Genomic DNA, 18,101 nt, shown 5'->3' on the forward strand with positions numbered 1-18,101 from the left:
CAGCTGGCCCTTCGATTTTTGCCGCTTGTTCGTCACTTTCGTGCACACGCAGTCCGTATTACCAGCATAGCGCAAGGATACAGGGACACAAGGAACACTGTATACCCTGTCCCTCTCTCCTTCTTTTTACTCGACTGGTAACACATGTTGCATGGAGTGTGTCCTATTGTCTCGTGTCCGTGGTCGCTCTCGTACTCTCGTGCCGCATACCGAGTAACGGACGGGCAAATGAAGGATTTTTGATCATATGCCTCGTCTGGCCACAAGGGATTTTCGATGGGCCGGCACGTTTCATTCTTCCCTTCTTTGGCTTCGATATGCTGCGCTCGAAATTGTCCTTGTCCAACTGGTGTAATTATTTGTGTGAATATTTGGTGGAAATTCGTTGTATTTATACAGGCAGATCTTCTAGCGAACATTTGTGATATTCTTACCTATAACCAACAAATAATAAATGCGTTTGTAATTGTTTTTTCTTTAAGAATTGATGGAAGAAAATTATTTTTCAAGTTTACCGTATAATGTATAATTGCATCAACTACTTACAATCAATCCTTGTATGCAAAGTATTTCTTTTATAGTATTAATTTAAGTATTATGTGATCGTTTAAATTACTTTTTACAAATATTCGGTGAAGATCGATTAAGAAATTCTTCGGAATATCTTCAGAATATTAAATATTACTCGACATCATCTCGCTAGATTTTCCAAGTAAACAGTCGTTTGAACTTCAAATTACAATAAACGCTATTATCAAAGCAAAGAAGCGCAGATGATTCAAATGCTCGGGTAAACAGAAATATTTCATACACAGAAGTGAATTCATCGTTAATCACTTCGAAGCACAGTAATTTCCTTTTTTTCCAATATACTATATTTACATTATTCGTTTTAACGTATAGTATAATGTGATTATAGATAACCGAATGATTCACGACAAAGACATTTTTGTCTCTGACGTAACAGTGAACGGGAAAGGTAAGCAAAACGTTGGTGAGATAAGATTGATGAAAAATCACGATATGTACTTCCGATACGAGGTCGTTTATATCATTTCGAATTTGCATATTTTTCTTAATCGATTTGTCGATAATTATCTCTCTCTCTCTCTCTCTCTCTGTGGCAAGGTCTGCGACCCAGTTGCAAATGAAACGAGGAAAGCGATTGTAGACTTGCGTGCTTAAGAGACGGGAAGACAGGATTAAAAGGTACGGGGTTGAAAGGGAAAAGGGTAGACGTCCAATGGTATTTGCGAATTGCGATATCGTGTAATATCAAGGTGGTGAACAAATTGCGAGATAGGGAAACAAAGGACGAAGGAAATAGCCGGTGTAATGCAGACGAGTTAATGGAAAAATTTTTCCGCCGATTTACCTTCCCGTAGAACACATCGCGCGTTACCATTGCTCAAGATGATAATGATGACGAAGTGATTGCGATTTTCTTGGCGGCGAAAGCTATCGAAATGAAATGTAACTTAACGTTTGAATTGCCGATTTTGAGCGAACAAAATGGCTGTGTAATTTATCATATTTCGTGGGAATTTCATAGATTTATATAAACATATTTTATAGTTTTACAGATAGATCAGGTTCTTAAATAGTTTAAAAATAGTATACACTTCGAATTGTTTATATTATTTACTTTTATTTTATTTTATTTTACTATTATTCTTTATTTTATAAAGTTATATAAATAAGAAATCTAGCTAGGTACTTTTTTTTACACACACCATATAGGTAAAGGAAAAGGTAGATTGAGAATGCTGAAACGTCAGCAACCGGAAAAGCGAAGGAAATAAATAAAACATGATCTTCGAAGGGACAAGCGTTGTAGTTTGCCTTCTATTGGTGGAATGGAGGGATCTTGGCACGTTTCAAGGATGATAAGTGTACCTACAACGTTTAATGATATTGCTACTTTTGTATTCTATACTCGCTCATGATGAAGCCCTATTGATGAGAATATGTACCTTCAAGTTGAATGTTGTTAGATATTAATGGTATATATCAGAAAATGTTATGGACTAGGATTACCTAATGAATAAGAGATTTAGGATTGTGCAAACGAATACGTGGACTGGAAGCAGAAAGCTCGAAAATTTATGCAGAGAAACGTTGAATACGAGAATCATTGGATTTTTTTGTTACTTTTTTACTTCGAGGTGCAAAGGTTGTCGTTCTCGTTCTTTTAATGAATGTTTCTTCCTTTTTCTTTCACATCATCCCCACCGGTAAATGCGACTATTAGAAGTTTCAAACTGCTCGCGCTTTAAAGTGTAAAACTATGAAACTTCTTGTTAAGTAGTATATTTAAGGTAGAAAAAAAGTACGAAGAGCCAGTTTCATCGGCTGGTTTTACGCTTGAAAAATGGAAATAGACGTTTGTGGCGAACATTCGGATTACAACTGGCCATAAGAATGAACAATAACTCTTCTTTATGAGGAAAGAATAAAAATATTATTTCCGCCGATATTACCATGAAATAAAACTTACGTATCTCTTATGGAAGTAGTTTTTCAAAATTAGCGAAAAATTCAAGAAAATATAGATATTGTATTAGGCTTTTGTGCATGTTGAATATAATCTCTTCTTCTTTAGTAAGTGTAATTTCTTGAAAATTACACGATTTTCAGATTAATTTTTATACCTATATCTCTTTTCATCTTCTTTAAATGAAAATTTCATTAAAATTATTTTATTTTTTGCAAATAAACAATTGTTTACTTCACTTCCATTAAAAAAAAAATCAACTATTAATAATGAGATTCGAAGGATTTTTGATTCAGGTGTTTTAGTGAAAATTTCAAACACACATTTCGTTGCAACGCAACAATACAATTATAAAACCTTTGAGAGTCTTTAGAAATAATTTAAGGAAACTACAACTGTTTATAACCAAGGACAGTCCAATGACAGGAAATTTTACGGAATTGCTATATCTTTCTTCTTCCTTTAAACCGAGCTCGCTTTCTTGTTTTATTGATCAGGCCTCAAGGCCTTTCGCTACCTGATGTGGCTCCTTTGAAACACACACTCGCCAAGCACTTCTTCTCTCCATCTCCTCCATCTCGAGAAAATACGAAATCAGGAAATTCGAGTGTCCACGATCGGCAACTTGCCTAATTTCAAACATCGTTTCTATCGTCAGTCTGAATCAGTCTATCGCCAGAACTTCACTAGCCACTCGTTTCTTCTACAAGTCTACAAGCCTAATTTGGTCCTTTCCAGAACGTTTTAAAAAGACTCGATCGCATTAAGTTGCTCTACGAGGCAGTCGAGTAAAAGTTCGCATGAACGATCTGTCGCGCTGCAACATATTTTCTATTGCACCAACCTAACATCACGAATTTCGAATATCACGTTGAATTTTTCATAGGAACTTCTTCAGGAAACTGTATACATAAATGGTACCGTTACGCAATTAAATCGTTTCTTATCGTGTTCGCTGCTAACACTCTACCTATATTTAAAGCACAATCAACGTCGAGTTAAGCGTCTCGCATTTTCATCGTGGCTTTAAAAGCCAATCGGTCGCGAACAGGATCGTTTTCACGGGCTTTCGCAGAGGCGTTCGATGATTTTACGAGGAGTCGTATCGTTCGTGCAACACGTGTCGACGACACGTTTTCAACCTCTCCTTCGTGCATTTACCTTCGCCATGGATTATTATTTCTGGCCTATCTGCGCGAGTTACTTCGACGTCGACGATGTGTGCAGGTCGTTACCCCATTTTTTCAACCGCTTTAATCGCGTTATTTGCATACGGGCTCGTTTTACACGAACATGCCCAACTTATTAATTCTTTTTTGCCAAGGGTTTCTTTTTTAAACGAACCTTCATCATCGAGAGAAATCGATTTTTTTTTTAATATATTTGCAGCTATAAACAGTTTCAACGGAGTTTATAAAGTTTGCTGAAAATTTCATTCTCTGTACATATTCCTGTTTTAACAGCTTCGATCAAAATAGTAAAGCCGTAAAAATGGTGCGTTAGAACTTTTATTTTTTAAATTATTATTATTATATTCGATCTACATACCAATCTTGTTCTCTGATTATTACTCATCGATAAAACCGTTAGATTTATTCACCGCACGAAATTATAAATCCTCGAACTACAAGTTCTGAACACAACCAGTCGTGTGTTCGATGCTATGAGTCCATCTCATTATCAAGCGAATGAGCCACAATGACGAACGCTTAGCACCTCTATCAATTTCTCCAGGCATAGACAAAGTATCTCTCAATTCTACCAATCAATTTAACTACCCTTCTCACTATAATCTCTATGTGTAAGCTTCTTAGGAACGATCGTGACTTTCTTCAGTTTTATGAACCAAAAATCTCTTCTACCATTCAATAGCAACTTCTACAATAACTTCTGATTACCTAAGCTTCTACCAAATCCCTCTAATGAATTCTACGCACGAAACCACGTGTTCTTGAAGCACAGGATTGTAGAAAACCAGTTACATGCCTGCAAGAGTTGATTCTATTGTAAAGGCTTGCTCAGGCTTTAGTTTGGTCAAGTTGTTCGAATTGGAATGATTTTACTTCGAGTTTGTGTTTATACAAGTAAAGTTGAGTGACTTGGAGTCATTCGAACTTAAGCAATTTGATTTTCCGCGAGGAATACTAAAACGATGAAGAAGACGAAAATGTGGAATTTTCTGAAGTGTCTGTAATAATAAGAGAAATTATGAGTGAATTCTTCAATTAAAAAAGGCACGATATTATCGAGGATCGTTCCAATTTTAAGAAAGCAAGTGTTCTTTCTGTGTGAATTTTTTCCAACAATATTTATATAAATTTGACGAAAATCGGTTTCGTATGAGAAAATCAAGCAATCGATCGATAAATCAGATCTTTGCGAATCGACTGAAACAAATTAGTTTGCATTACGATTGCCAAAGTAACTTGGCTGATCTGAGATTTCAGTGAACGTTCGCAAACGTGGTACGTACCACGTGTCCTTTATGAATGCATGAAAGATTCGATCCTATTGTAAGGTGAGCAAAGCGGAACAACGCGTATATGCACACCGGGATGTACACCGGGTGGCCCGATGGATTATTCATGCTGACGATAAACAGTGCATACGTGAGAGCATACGGGCGGAATGGAACGTACGAAGATGATAATATGACAATGAAAAATTTTCGAGAATTACAAATTCTGAAATTTACAGAACTGTAGGAGTCAATAAACTTTCATGAAATTCGATAATATAAATAGTACAAAATCGTTGCTCATTTGTAACTTTTAACTGCTTGGGGTGCAGTGGTACCATTTTTGGTGCACGATAGCACCAAATAGTTTACGGTTCGACGATTGAAATATACACTGAACAATTTGCAGCTTTTGAAATCTTTCCAGCTGTATATAGATACACACATACAATATTTATTTACAGCTATGATATTTTACCAAATGTCCTACTGGACAAATTGTAAAATTTAAATAAAAAAAAAAACACATACAATATATTGAATCAACCACAAGAAATTAAAAATGAGTGGTTTACGTAAGTTCGTGCCTCGTTCAAAACTTTCATTGCGATAATTGTACTACTACCGATAACGTTTCCCAAAACAATTATTTTGAAGATATTTTGAAGACTATTACGAAGATATTTTCTAATGTTAGAAAAATACAGTGACCGAAAGAATACAGCAGGATTGAAGAGGATTGATAATTCAGACGCTTCGTTGAAGATTCTGACAAACGAAGGTAAACACTTTGTTCGTATTTTGTTCAAGTGAAGATGTTAGAAAACTCTAGTTCGAAGCTTTGGATCGAAGATAAATAAAAGAACGTAGCAGGATTAAAAGCTGAAAGAGCTTAGCGATTTAAATGGTTTACTGAAAATCTGCCGAAACAAGAAAATCGTTTGCCATTAGTCAGTTATTATAATATAATATCAACGAGGCCTGGTGATTTCTGGGACCAATTTGAGGCGCATCTGGCGACCACGTGCTCCACGAATTTTACCCCCGGCGAAGTTGTGCGTTCTTTCAATTGAACACGGGGCAGTTCGTTAATGGTCGGTCGTATATCCGAGCCAGGAATACGTCCAGACTTCTTCCTTTTCTGATCCATGAGGCAGGTCGCACGTGTTTATCAGGGCCATTGGACAAAACGTGTCTCGAATTAGCTGATCATCCCTAATACATTGTTGCACGCTCGCCTGCTAGTCTGGCGAAGAATTCTCTCGGAGAGGAAGTTTCCAATAGATTATTATGCTACGACCGATAATTGTGGGGATTTTGAGAAATTGCGTTGGCTTTTCTTCGCGAAATTTTTAACAAACAGTTTGATACGATTGCAATAGTGGAGATCGTGTAGTGGAGATGAGATAGAAGTCTTTGGGTGTAATGTACGAAATGTTTACTTATTAACGATTTGCGTCATGGAATTTTAAAAAATTCTAAAAAATTTATTTCATGCCAGTCGTCGTATTTTGAACACGATTTATTATATTGTTTTCTATTCGTAATGATATCCTTTGTTAAAATACTGTTGAATATATCTTTCATAATTTTATATCGTAAAATTACAAAACGTTCATGCGTTTAATATTTTACACGTGGCGGTAAAAAGCATAGTGACGCGCGTATATGCTAAAACAAAAGAAGTTACGATATAGGAAGGAAACACTTAGGGCCCTTTTCTTGTTAAAAACATTAAGAAGTTTCCTATTTATCTAACGTCCTCGTTTATTCGGTTACTAATTGTAGGACCAAGTAATTGTTACGTGACTAGTCGGGGAATAAAACGTTTGCAATTACCGTAAGCTGTTGTCATTTTCGTCATCTCTTTATACACTGCCGATATATTCTATCCATAGCAAACATGGTGATATAAATTAGTTATATCCTAGTTATTCGTTAAATACAATTAGCTAAAACGCTTTTTACTGTAATTAATCAGTTTCTACAATAGAATCAGGAAATAATACCTCGTTGCGTAACTACGTTATTTAACGAAAAATATACGCGAAAGGAGTATTGCAAAAGAATCGGAGAATTTTCGAAAGTTCGATTTTTATCTACAGAGTCGAGGAGAATTGTGTGACTATGAAAAATTCCATTCTTTTTTCGATTGGTTGTCTATTCGAGTTTAGATGTTTATGTTAAATCGTCCATGTATACATAAAAACACACAGTCATAATTTAGAGAGAATTCGTAGGATTTAGATGTTAGATGAAATAGAAAACGAAGAGTTTATTATCTAATCTTAGAGTTAACTCCAGCTGCGACCACTTAAAAATATACCGTTCGTATTTCTTTCCTTCTTCCTTCCCTTCTGTTTCCCTGTATCCTATAAGACTTAGGATAAAAGGAAAAACAGATTAAAGGATTTCTTCGAGGATTAACGGTGGTGCGAAAATTAAAACACAATTTCACGGAAGATGCTCCATTATATTGATTACTTTCAAATCGATAAGGTTTCATTGCTGTTGATTAAACAAATACGACGATGTGAATGGTTCGTTTTAATTATTTATCGAATTAAATTGTGTCGAAGAGCTTTTTCTTTATCGAGGGAATTTAAATCAACGCAAGAAGATTATTTGCATTATTTATATCGAACATACTTCTTTAGGAAATAAGATAAGAATCATTATATCGTACGTTAGTTTCTCAAATTGTTAGATTAATTTCACAGAAATGAAGAAGAGAAGTTACAAATCGAAGCACGCATATTCTTTTTCAAGCGCTAATTTCGTTTTAATTAATTGAACATTTGTTCAACTTTCATTCATTAAGCTGTCGAGGAAATAATTTAAATTCTACGTGGATTTTAACGAACTATACTTTATCGAATCGTACGATATCGAACATCAAATTCAGTTTAAACAAAGAGATACTATTGAGGTTGTATTTTAATTTCATTTGTATATGTTTGATTGCAACCATAAATTAAAAGAATCCATTACCAGAAATAAGAACTACAGTCTGATATTACAGTCTGAACCTGAGTAATTAACTGTATGAAGCCATAGACGATATAAACCGATATGAATCAGCAAATTAACGATATACGATATTTATTTCGATATTTCGGAAATGTAAAATACTTTAAAAAATATAAAAATCTATACATCGAAATGCATCTGTAAAAATCGTTCAAAATATACAACATATAAATCGTTAACGCATTTGTAAAGAATAATAGAACGCGTCGCTAATTGAATAAATTCCATACAACAGCAAACGATCTTTGACGCTTTTCTGAAGAAACGCGAGTGACCTTATTATCCAACTCGATACCTTTGTATATTATAAATATATGCATTCGTGGAAAATCGTGACAATCCCGCTCAAGACCGATAGAGACGTAAAGGGTGTTACTATGTTGCCGGTGTCTATTAATGTCGCGGGCCTATTTCCTCCGGATATATCTTGTTGCCGTGCGAAAATTCGTCTCCCCCCGGGGAATGAATATCGATCGATCGTGTGTCCCAAAGAGTCGAAAGCGGCGGGATAGACGGAGAACAGCACAGTTGCGGGGCGCACTAACGCGCGCGAGAGGAGGACAGAAGCACCGATCCTCCGCCTTCGCGCCGCTTTCGTCGTAGCAACAGAGGGTGGAAACGAGACGAAGAAAGAAAAGGGCGAACGAACGGTTGGATGGCTCGTTTATTAAAGTTTTCGAGCACGAAACCCTGCTGAACGGCAACCAGTTGAATACACGTAAAAATGTTAAACACGATCCCAGCGGGACTGACGGAAAAAGAAGGAAAGAAAAAATAATAAGAGGGAATAGAAAGAGAAGAAGGGAGATAAAGAAAGGGTAGAGAGATTACACGGAGACTAGATAATAAAACGGGAAGACGGAAACTCGGCCGTCCTCCGCTTTTTACCGCGCCATTTTTCCCGTTCTTTCAACAACTTTCCACGGTCCCGGTATGCATCGCGCAGGAACTTTGTGCCACCAGCCAGAAAATAGGGAGCAAATAGACGAGCAGGCGGGATAAACTATAGGGAAGTGTTTCGTGCTTGCTGGCAACTGGATGTTGTACTCGCTCGGTCGATGCGTATCCCGGCGTCGCTTGTGCATTCGCTCTGATGCTTGTTTACGAAAAATGTTGGACAACTTGTGCGAGGAGCCATAGGCGAATATGGATTTGTCAGCAGGATCGTGCAAATGTTTCGCTCAGATTGGTGAGAACTTTTAAATTCGGGTTAAAACGTGATTTATGGAAATACTGCGGAGTGCTTGAAATTTTGCTTTTGGATGATACAACGTAGAGGCACATGAATCAACGGAAGATTTGTATCGGGAGATACTCGTGTTATTGTCCCTTGGAATACCAACTTTGTTTTGGTTCGCTAGGTTTAAAGGTAAACGAACTCCGGACAAAATATTATCGCTGTTATTTGTAATCGTCAACCGGAGTTACATTTGAACTTTTTGTAATAACACTTGTCGATACAAATAGACGAACGTGCTCTCTAGGACAGTCATAATAACGAGTCGTTATAGCGGGTCATACAGTCGTATAGTGAGCGTAGAGTCGAACAGTAGCATTGAGTGAGCGACGATTACGAGTGGTATACATTATCTCTGTACTTGTAATAGTCAGTGTATATTAAAATCACTGTAAGTATTTTTAATTTTATCACTCGTCTCTTTAATAAACACACCAACACGTTTAATATACGCCTCAACAAGTTTGGAGATTCTTTGGTTTTATGTAATTTATATATCATCAGTGATTATCTAACGTTTAAATTATTGTTACCGATATGCTATTGTTGTATTTGTTACCAGCAATCAGTAGATAACGTTTACGTAACAATTTAAAAGCTATACGTTTCATTAGTATACGGGATATAACATATTACAAAGATATGATTTATAGGGTGATTTAATAATTCTGATGACACATGAGTATATGCTTTTTTACATCTTCTAATTGTTTGATTTCTCGATACTCTTAAATCTACATTTCCTTCGTATGTCCTATCTATCTCGTGAGGAAGGAAGAAAGGAAGTTCCATTCGATTCGATTCGATTCGATTCGATTCGATTCGATTCTACCAGTGGAATCAGCTCTGCCATAGCACGGCAAGGGTGGGAAATTAAACACGAGGGTTATACTATCCGTTTTTAATCGCGCCCCGTTAGTTTTGTTTCCTTTTCCGACGGGTAGTGCACGGAAATTGAAGCATATGGGTTTCGTGTCTGGTATGTATTACGCGGCTCGTTTCCTTTTCTTTTTCACCCTTATATACGAGCGATACGATTGTTTGTACTCTGGAAACAAGACATCGATTATACTGCTGGAAAAAATTGTAAGACGTTTTGACTTCAATCTATTGAAAACGTTCCTCTTTCCTTTCTAATTACAGTATTTTCATTCCTTTACCTTTAACTATTGATTTTCCAAGTGCCATGCTTCCATTTCTAGCTTGTTTGCAATTTATTTTTCCCCTTCTGCTCTCAATTATTTATAACGTTTCTATTTGTCGCTTCCATTTAACGTTATTTTACGTGATACTGTTGCATTAAAGAAAATTACTAAATCGAGAGATTTATAAGCTAATACGCGCAGGTACAATGTTCTTACGTATATAACATTCTATTTCATAATACTAAACGCATATATATGTTGGCATCGTGGAAACGAGTGAATTTAATTAGATAGATATTTATGTTCGCGTATAAGTCGAATAATATTATGTGGATGAAAAGACAAACATTTATTCATTCGGAATTTCAGAACCAATTGCGTTATCAATATTGCACTAACGATGTTCTGATATCACATAGCTGAAAATATCTATAATTAAAATCTCTAATTAATATCCAAATTAACCGGTAAAACAAAATCCAAGATTAACATTAGTAGGTATACGTATTTAATGATTAACGCAATTTTTTTTAAACTTCGTGCGATCATCTTGCAATGTTAAACATCGATAAGGATAATATGTAGCACGTTGTGCGTGGTCGTTAATCGATTCCTATTACGTCGGGATCTCATCGATTTATCGTTCTCGTGATGCTCGGTGGTTTTCGCCGGAATTCGAACTAATAATGCGACCGAAAACAATATCGAGAATCGTAATTACGGCGAAGCGCGTACGCGTTCGCCTCGACTCTGTTCGAATATTCTGTATATGGCAGGTTATTCGTTATGGAGCATGCGGTTTGCGACCTGTGCACCTATCTTGTATACATTGTAGGCGCACAATCGAAATAATACACGTGCTTGTCGTGAATTTATTTTCAAGAAAATTTTCATTATACGTATCGCAAAATCAAAGATATAACGCACACATTCGTCGATTAAATTACAAGTCACCTGGCTGAATAATTCGTTTAATTAGCGTAAGATTGCGGTTGGATAGTTCAATCTCTTGTATTTGAGAAACTTGAATCGCTCCTTTAATCACTGGTCAATTGGAAATTTTGGAAGAAGTCAATTGGAAATCCGGGAAGGTAAATGGTTTTTCAATTAATCTGCTGAAATATTCAATAAACAAAATTAAAAAATGCCTGTATTCCATAAGAGTTATGAAATAAAACTTATAAGATATTCGAAGTCGCATTCGAAGTCTGCGTTAAAAAATAAGAGCGTATGCGAATACTTCTTGCAATCACTATAACAGTAACGAAAAAAAAAAGAGAAGAAAGGAAAGAGAGAGGAATAAAACATTTGTCGTGTAATTAGCGCAAAAACGCAAAAACCCTTGATAACATGGAACTGTAGCAAAAGCAGAGTATTTTTATCCTGGAAACACACCATTGGAGTGTTCTAAAAAATTCATAACTCTTCCACTGACAATAAGCAATAGGAGAAACCTGACGCTCGGGCTGGTAGTATAGTACGGCGAGCAACGATCGTTCTCCAGCGCGATATTGAGCGCACAGGCATTATACGGAATGAAATAAAAGCCGAGCGTATTGTCTAGTTAGATCGTTAGTTAGTAATGAAAATAACACAACCGTTACATAGTTAAGACTTCTGTGAACGGGTGTTTAACTTGGTGTGTGTGGAACACACGCAACACGAGGGGCGAAACCAGGTTCGAACCGGGAACAGAAGAGAGCGAGACAAATCTTTGAAAGGCCACGGTTGGCTAGTGCTATCAATAGTTCGCTGAAGTGCCTACTTACTTTACCCTCCAACCTTTTACACAGTGGCGTAGGGAAAAGTAGGGTCAGCCATAATGTCGGCGTTTAGACAAAAGGAACGTACAACGTACCTTGGAGAGCCTCGTCTTTGTTGCACGCCGAAAAGAAGTCGAAGAAGGTCGAACGATAACCGGAAGCTTTCCTGGTGTCACCTCGCGAAAAAATAAAGTCACTGTACGTATTGGATGTTTGTCGTGACAGAGAAATCAGGGTTCTTTTGTGTTGGCGAAGTAATATTTTTAATACACTGCAGATTTTTATGCGTTTATGAAAAATTCGAAGGTGTAAACTTGTACAAGATGTACATAACACAATATGCGAAAATATTCGAAGTAAATTACTGGCTGTGATATTTAATGGATGCAATGAGCCTCTATTTTTAGCTTCTATTTCCTTAATTACAGTTGTACCTAGACGGATGAGAGTTCAAAAGTTTGGTGCGTGGATATGAATATGTAAGCGTCGATTCTTCTATAGAGGAGATACGCGTGTCAAGCTCAATGAATCATGAGTTCTATGTTCTATTGTCGTTCTATTTCAATAAATATTGTATCGCTGATAGTCGGAACCCCAAATGTATCATCAGGGTTTAGGCTTAGGCTCGGAGTTTGAGTGATACTCGTAAGGACTTAAGGACTACTGCGGTTCTGACAATAAGAGTCACGGATGTTAGTTTCGGAGTGTCGACGAGGGGTGCGATCTCTTCTGTTGCTGTCTGCCACAGAGGATCGTTTACACGGTACCGATGATTCGGGTGTACTCGGATACATTCGGGATACTCGGGTACACTCGGGTACACTCGGATATACTCGGATATACTCAAATACACTTGGGTATACTCAGGTACACTCAGTTACATTCGTGAACACTCGAGGACACGGTGCCCCGTGGCATGTGGTAAGCGAACGATTTGGCCACGAAGTGGGCAGGCTGATGAACACTGTAATAAAAATTGTGAGTCAAAGAAATCTCAGCATTTAATATCAGCATAATCCCAGAACTTTGCGAGATATACGTATTACTTCACAAAAGAAGACATAGATAAAATCGATGAAATTATGTTATTAAAATATGTTATTATAAGATACACATCGGTCAAGGGTTCTAACAGGAAGATTTCAAAAATTTTAAAAAGTATAGTTAATGATTTTGGCCTGCTAACGACTCATACATTCGTAAAGATATGAATCTATACAAACATCAAGAGTTCGTCTATTATTAACTGAATTATCGCGCAAGAGGGAATCATAGTGCGAAACATAAAAGTACAATTAAATCGAACACACGTATAGATCGTTATTCACGTCGAAACTTATCGTCGTTTATCGAACAAAATGGAAGCACGGTCGTCTGAGTTGCAAAATCAATCTGGGACAAACGACATCGACAGGGAACCAACTGTTTGTCGCTGAGAAACTTTACGGCTATTTTATTTCGCAAACGCGCCCTCCGCTTTTTCTGTAGAATTTCGTTTCCGGAGGGAACACGTTCTCCGAGTTTGCCTAGGAAAGTCTCGTAAATTTCTGGAAACCGTGCTCACGGGCAAAGCGAAGCAGATGGAAACGAAGTTGGAAAGAGCTGCGAGAACTCGCCAGGAAGTCGTTTTGGGATCGACCTAATAGCATTTTAGCGATATCGAACGGGAGTACCAACGTAACTCAACAATGACGCAGGGTGGAAAAGGTTGTCGACCTTTAAAAAACTGTGTCCGAGTGCTCTAGAAACCCCGAATTCGACACGACAGGGATCCGTCGGATTATTTTCCGATCGGACTTCTTCGCGTTCCTCTTTCGCGTCACTGAACAACCAGACTCTATTTTCGGACAAACAGCTTACTTTGCTTTTTGTCACCGATAGATTCGACGCTCCTTTTAAGTTAGAGAAACGAGACGCTTGGCTGTTTGAATACGATTGAGTGTTTGGTTGCGGTCACTTGAGGTATTTGAATATTCGATCCTATTATAGATGAGTCTTTATTCTTGAACCGTTGAATAAAATGACGTGCGAACTTCGTACTTCTTATTCTTAACATTAAAATGTTGTCGCTTATTTGCACACGTAGGTTTTCATCTAGTTAGAATTAACGATATTTTTAAAGCGGTTATCCTATACATAGGAACGATACGTTATTTATAAGATAAAATTTATCTCTTCATCTCTTCTGAATTTTTTTAACGTCGAGAAAAAGATACTTCTTATTTTTTAGTCCTATTATAACGTGCTTGAAAAAAATACTTCTTTACATATTTGTAGCGGTTGTGTTTTTTTATAGTTACGTCTGAATTGATTAATAAATAAATTCCTTAAAAGCATAAATATCGTTCGAAATGCAGCATCACGTACTGTCATTAAATTTATCTACTTTTGTATATTGTTCAAATTGGGAAATGTGACTGCATCTCTATCCTAAATTGCAGCCTGTGTTTTTCTATAATATTTATTTAATTCGTTTATTCATAGAAAGGAAATACTAAGGTAGATATCCATGGGTTAAAATTTATAATAAAAGTCAATGTTTGAGCGTCATTATACTTTGAAATTTTAATTATTTCGGTATATCAGTTAGTCCTTAATCAATTCGTTACCCACACATTTATAATGCCAGTACAATATGGAAATATGTGTAGGATGTATTTTATTGGACGTCCTAGAGGCACGTGCTATTAGGTTGTATCTAGCAGTATATAACACATAACGACGAAATTAGTGGGACACATGTGGTCACATTTTGTGGCTCGTAAGGGTAGGCTATGAATTGGACGCTGACGAAATCAAGATTTAATGCATATTTAGCACATGATATGTGTGGACGGACTATAGAATATTGTGTATGATTTCCATTAGGGGAACACTGCCTTCTGACGAATAAATATCCATTTTATTAACATATTTCACATGAAAATGGTCTTCTTCATGTAACTTTATATTCGAATGATCTCTTGTATATTATCGCTTAAGTGACGTTATAATATTTTCATTCTATTTGAAATATATTCAGATATGTACTTTATTTTTATTTTATTTATGTTAAAATATTTGAAGTTCCCCGTGTTTCGTATCGTCTAAATAGGAACAATAAAAAATACCAATAATAATAAAAGAAAAACATAACGAATAATAAGGCTGAGTATTTTAAATCGAAGAAAAACAAAGATAGCATAGAGGAAATAATAAACATTCAGATTTCTTCAGTTTCGAGATAATAGATAGGACATTTCAAGTAAATAAAATAGAATGAACAATGTAAAATATAGCACGTAATGAAAATTCGGACAACACTAATTTAATTATCGTCCTAAAAATTCCTCGCGTAGAACTTGATGGAAAAGTAAATTTCGTTGTACGATCCAAAAGCAGAAGCTTTTTTATTCGCGGGTAATTGTTCATGGGCAAGTGTATTACGAAACGCGAACGTCGCGTCGTGGCGAGTTTCCGGTACGGCGCACGGATCGACGATTACTCGAGAAAGGCGGACAGGCTGAGAATGAAATTTGGATTCGGTTCGAAAGAATTAAATTCGTGCGGGCGAGCACCTTCTCAGTCTGCGAATCAGCCAGGTGTTCCAACACACGTCGCTGAATTTTCGTTATTTCGCCGACTGGCCACACCGCACCGACACGATTTCCGCATCGAGCGACTGACCTTTCGGTGGTGGCCGACTGTTCCGGAAACCTCGAATCTGCTAACGAAAATTTCGCTATCCAACGTTTCCAACGATCGAATCTCGATGCTCTGTTTGAATGGTCGTTTTATCCGCATACATATTTATTTTGGGAAGTCCAGGTACATTGGTGGATCGACAAAGTTTACTCATTCCGATATTCATTCTTACGTATTTATTCGCGTTTGAATACGCGATGACTTGAAAATAACGATTGCATGTTTCGATAGATATTCGAGGAGAAATCGTTTAGATTTAGATGATTTACGGATGTATATGGAAATTACATTTTTTTTTTTTTTGGAGTATTTCGAATAATCGTAGACCAGTTTACTGTAGTGAAAAAGAAAGGACATTTTTCTCCGTACTGTTTTAATATTTCAAAGTGTACAGCGTACGTACAGTGAGGTTTGAAAATAGATTAGGCTGTTGTTTAATTTCTACTTTCATCATTCGTATTAACGAAATATAATTGTAGCTGTTATCATTTCTTATAGCGAAATGGAATTGTTAATTTTATCACGTTTAATAGCGAAGTATCACAGAATTCCTGTTTTTATATTTTGTAACAACAAGATGTAATTTTTGCGTGTATTTTTGTTCTCGTCGTTTGCAGTAGCAAAGTAATGGCTATGTGCACAGACTGCGGATATTTATACACATTCAGATTTTTGTGAATATAATTGAAGAAATGGAAACCAAGCAGAAAATTGTTTGATCTACTGAACGCTGTAATAAATACTCTAAATATTTCAATATATTTTTGCATATTATGTGTGTTTTATATATTCTTAAATCCATAAATATCCACAGTCTAGTGATATATTATATGCAAAGGCAAAGTTACATTTGTATCTAAACAATGAAATAGTTTTTGCTAGTTAAATTGGAAGTGTTTGAAGCAAAGTTTGCATCTATTCGTTGGTAGTTATTAGCACAAGAGCTGTTTGTCGAGAGGAGGCAGTGTGAAGCACAAGTATGTTGGAAAACAGGATTTGAGAACAAGAATTCACTTGTCAGGAGTTGTTTGTCAGTCAGCAGTAAGCAGTATGTAGTCCAGTGATTAATTAGGATCGAGTAATTGGATCTCTAGTTGGCTCGAAATTATAATGTAGCACTACCTTCGTTTATTGCTCAGTCTCAACAAATAAGCTGGCTTGAACTTTCTCTCGGCTGTTCTTTCGAGGAGATTGATGCTCTTTCCGCTACAATCATAGTCATTTAGATCATTGAGATCATTGAGAACCGTGTCACGACTCTATACTATACAACATCCATGGATGTGCTTATTTACATTTAAACAGGACTAAATTTTCACTCGTAGCATTCAGTTTCGTTAGAATATAGGAATTTCTTAATTTTTGTGCAATTCATTATTTTGCATAGTTTCTTTATTTAAATATTCACCGTTTAATTAATACAAAATTTACAGCTTTGAAAATTGCTCCATCAAAGTGATATTTAAGTATAAGACTTCCGATACTTTTCTTCTTCATCGTGCAGACAAATCTATTTTTAGCGTAAATAAGGTTAGTCGCATTCAAAGTTTAATGATTCGAATGATTTTGGTCTTGGATATTCACTGGAAGAATTGCGATGATATTTGAAGCGAATCGATTACGTTCGCCTGTTTCAATCATTTCGCGTTTCAAATGTACCGGCGAACAACTCCGTGCATGGAAACAATTCCTCACTCTCGCTGGATCTATTTTAATCGCAGTCATCCTTGTGAACGTTCACAAATCGTCGTGTGAAAGCGTCTTTTCAGTATGCAAACCGCGCGACAAGTCTGCACAGCAGAACTCAATAACCTGTAAAATCGTCGTTAGAATCAACCTGTGCTCGAGACAGATTTTCCGTATTACGTACGTCGCGTATGAAAACTGAACGAGAACGAGAATCAGTTCTTTTTCATTCGTATAAAACCATGCCAGAATTCTTATCTATTTTTTGAAGAATATCTTTTTACCTTTCTTATAGTTACAAATTCTTATTTCGTTCGTTTACTATATTATTTTCTTATTATTCTCACCTTTTCTTATTTACACTTAAGTATTCGTCTTGTTTTCTTACCCTTTTTAAATATTCTTTTTCTTTTCTTGCTTATTCCTTTATATACGTATAATCCTATCGCTCTTTGTTACATTTTATTATTACGTTATTTTTTTATAATTCTTACATTCCTCATTTTTCAAAATTCCTGTCTTCTCGTTAATAGACTATAGATCTTCAAGATTGCATTGCTATGAAGATATCAACTCGCGTAAATATGTAATTGTGCAAGGAGCA

At 36.3% G+C, this 18,101-nt stretch overlaps 1 protein-coding gene across 4 annotated transcripts in view; it reads left to right on the forward strand.

Moving 5' to 3' along the window:
* The window catches only part of LOC122571704 (tyrosine-protein kinase Src64B), an 84,310-nt gene that overhangs the window by 19,476 nt on the left and 46,733 nt on the right, over positions 1 to 18,101 (forward strand). The window contains exon 1 of one of the 4 annotated variants that reach the window (XM_043735764.1): positions 9,589 to 9,610. The exons of the other annotated variants lie outside the window; for them this stretch is intronic. The gene's annotated coding sequence lies outside the window, so the exon portion shown is untranslated. Of the gene's footprint in view, positions 1 to 9,588; positions 9,611 to 18,101 lie in introns of those variants that run through there. 4 annotated transcript variants of the gene reach the window in all.

This window comes from Bombus pyrosoma, linkage group LG10 (genome assembly GCF_014825855.1).
Source record: "Bombus pyrosoma isolate SC7728 linkage group LG10, ASM1482585v1, whole genome shotgun sequence".
NCBI lineage: Eukaryota > Metazoa > Arthropoda > Insecta > Hymenoptera > Apidae > Bombus > Bombus pyrosoma.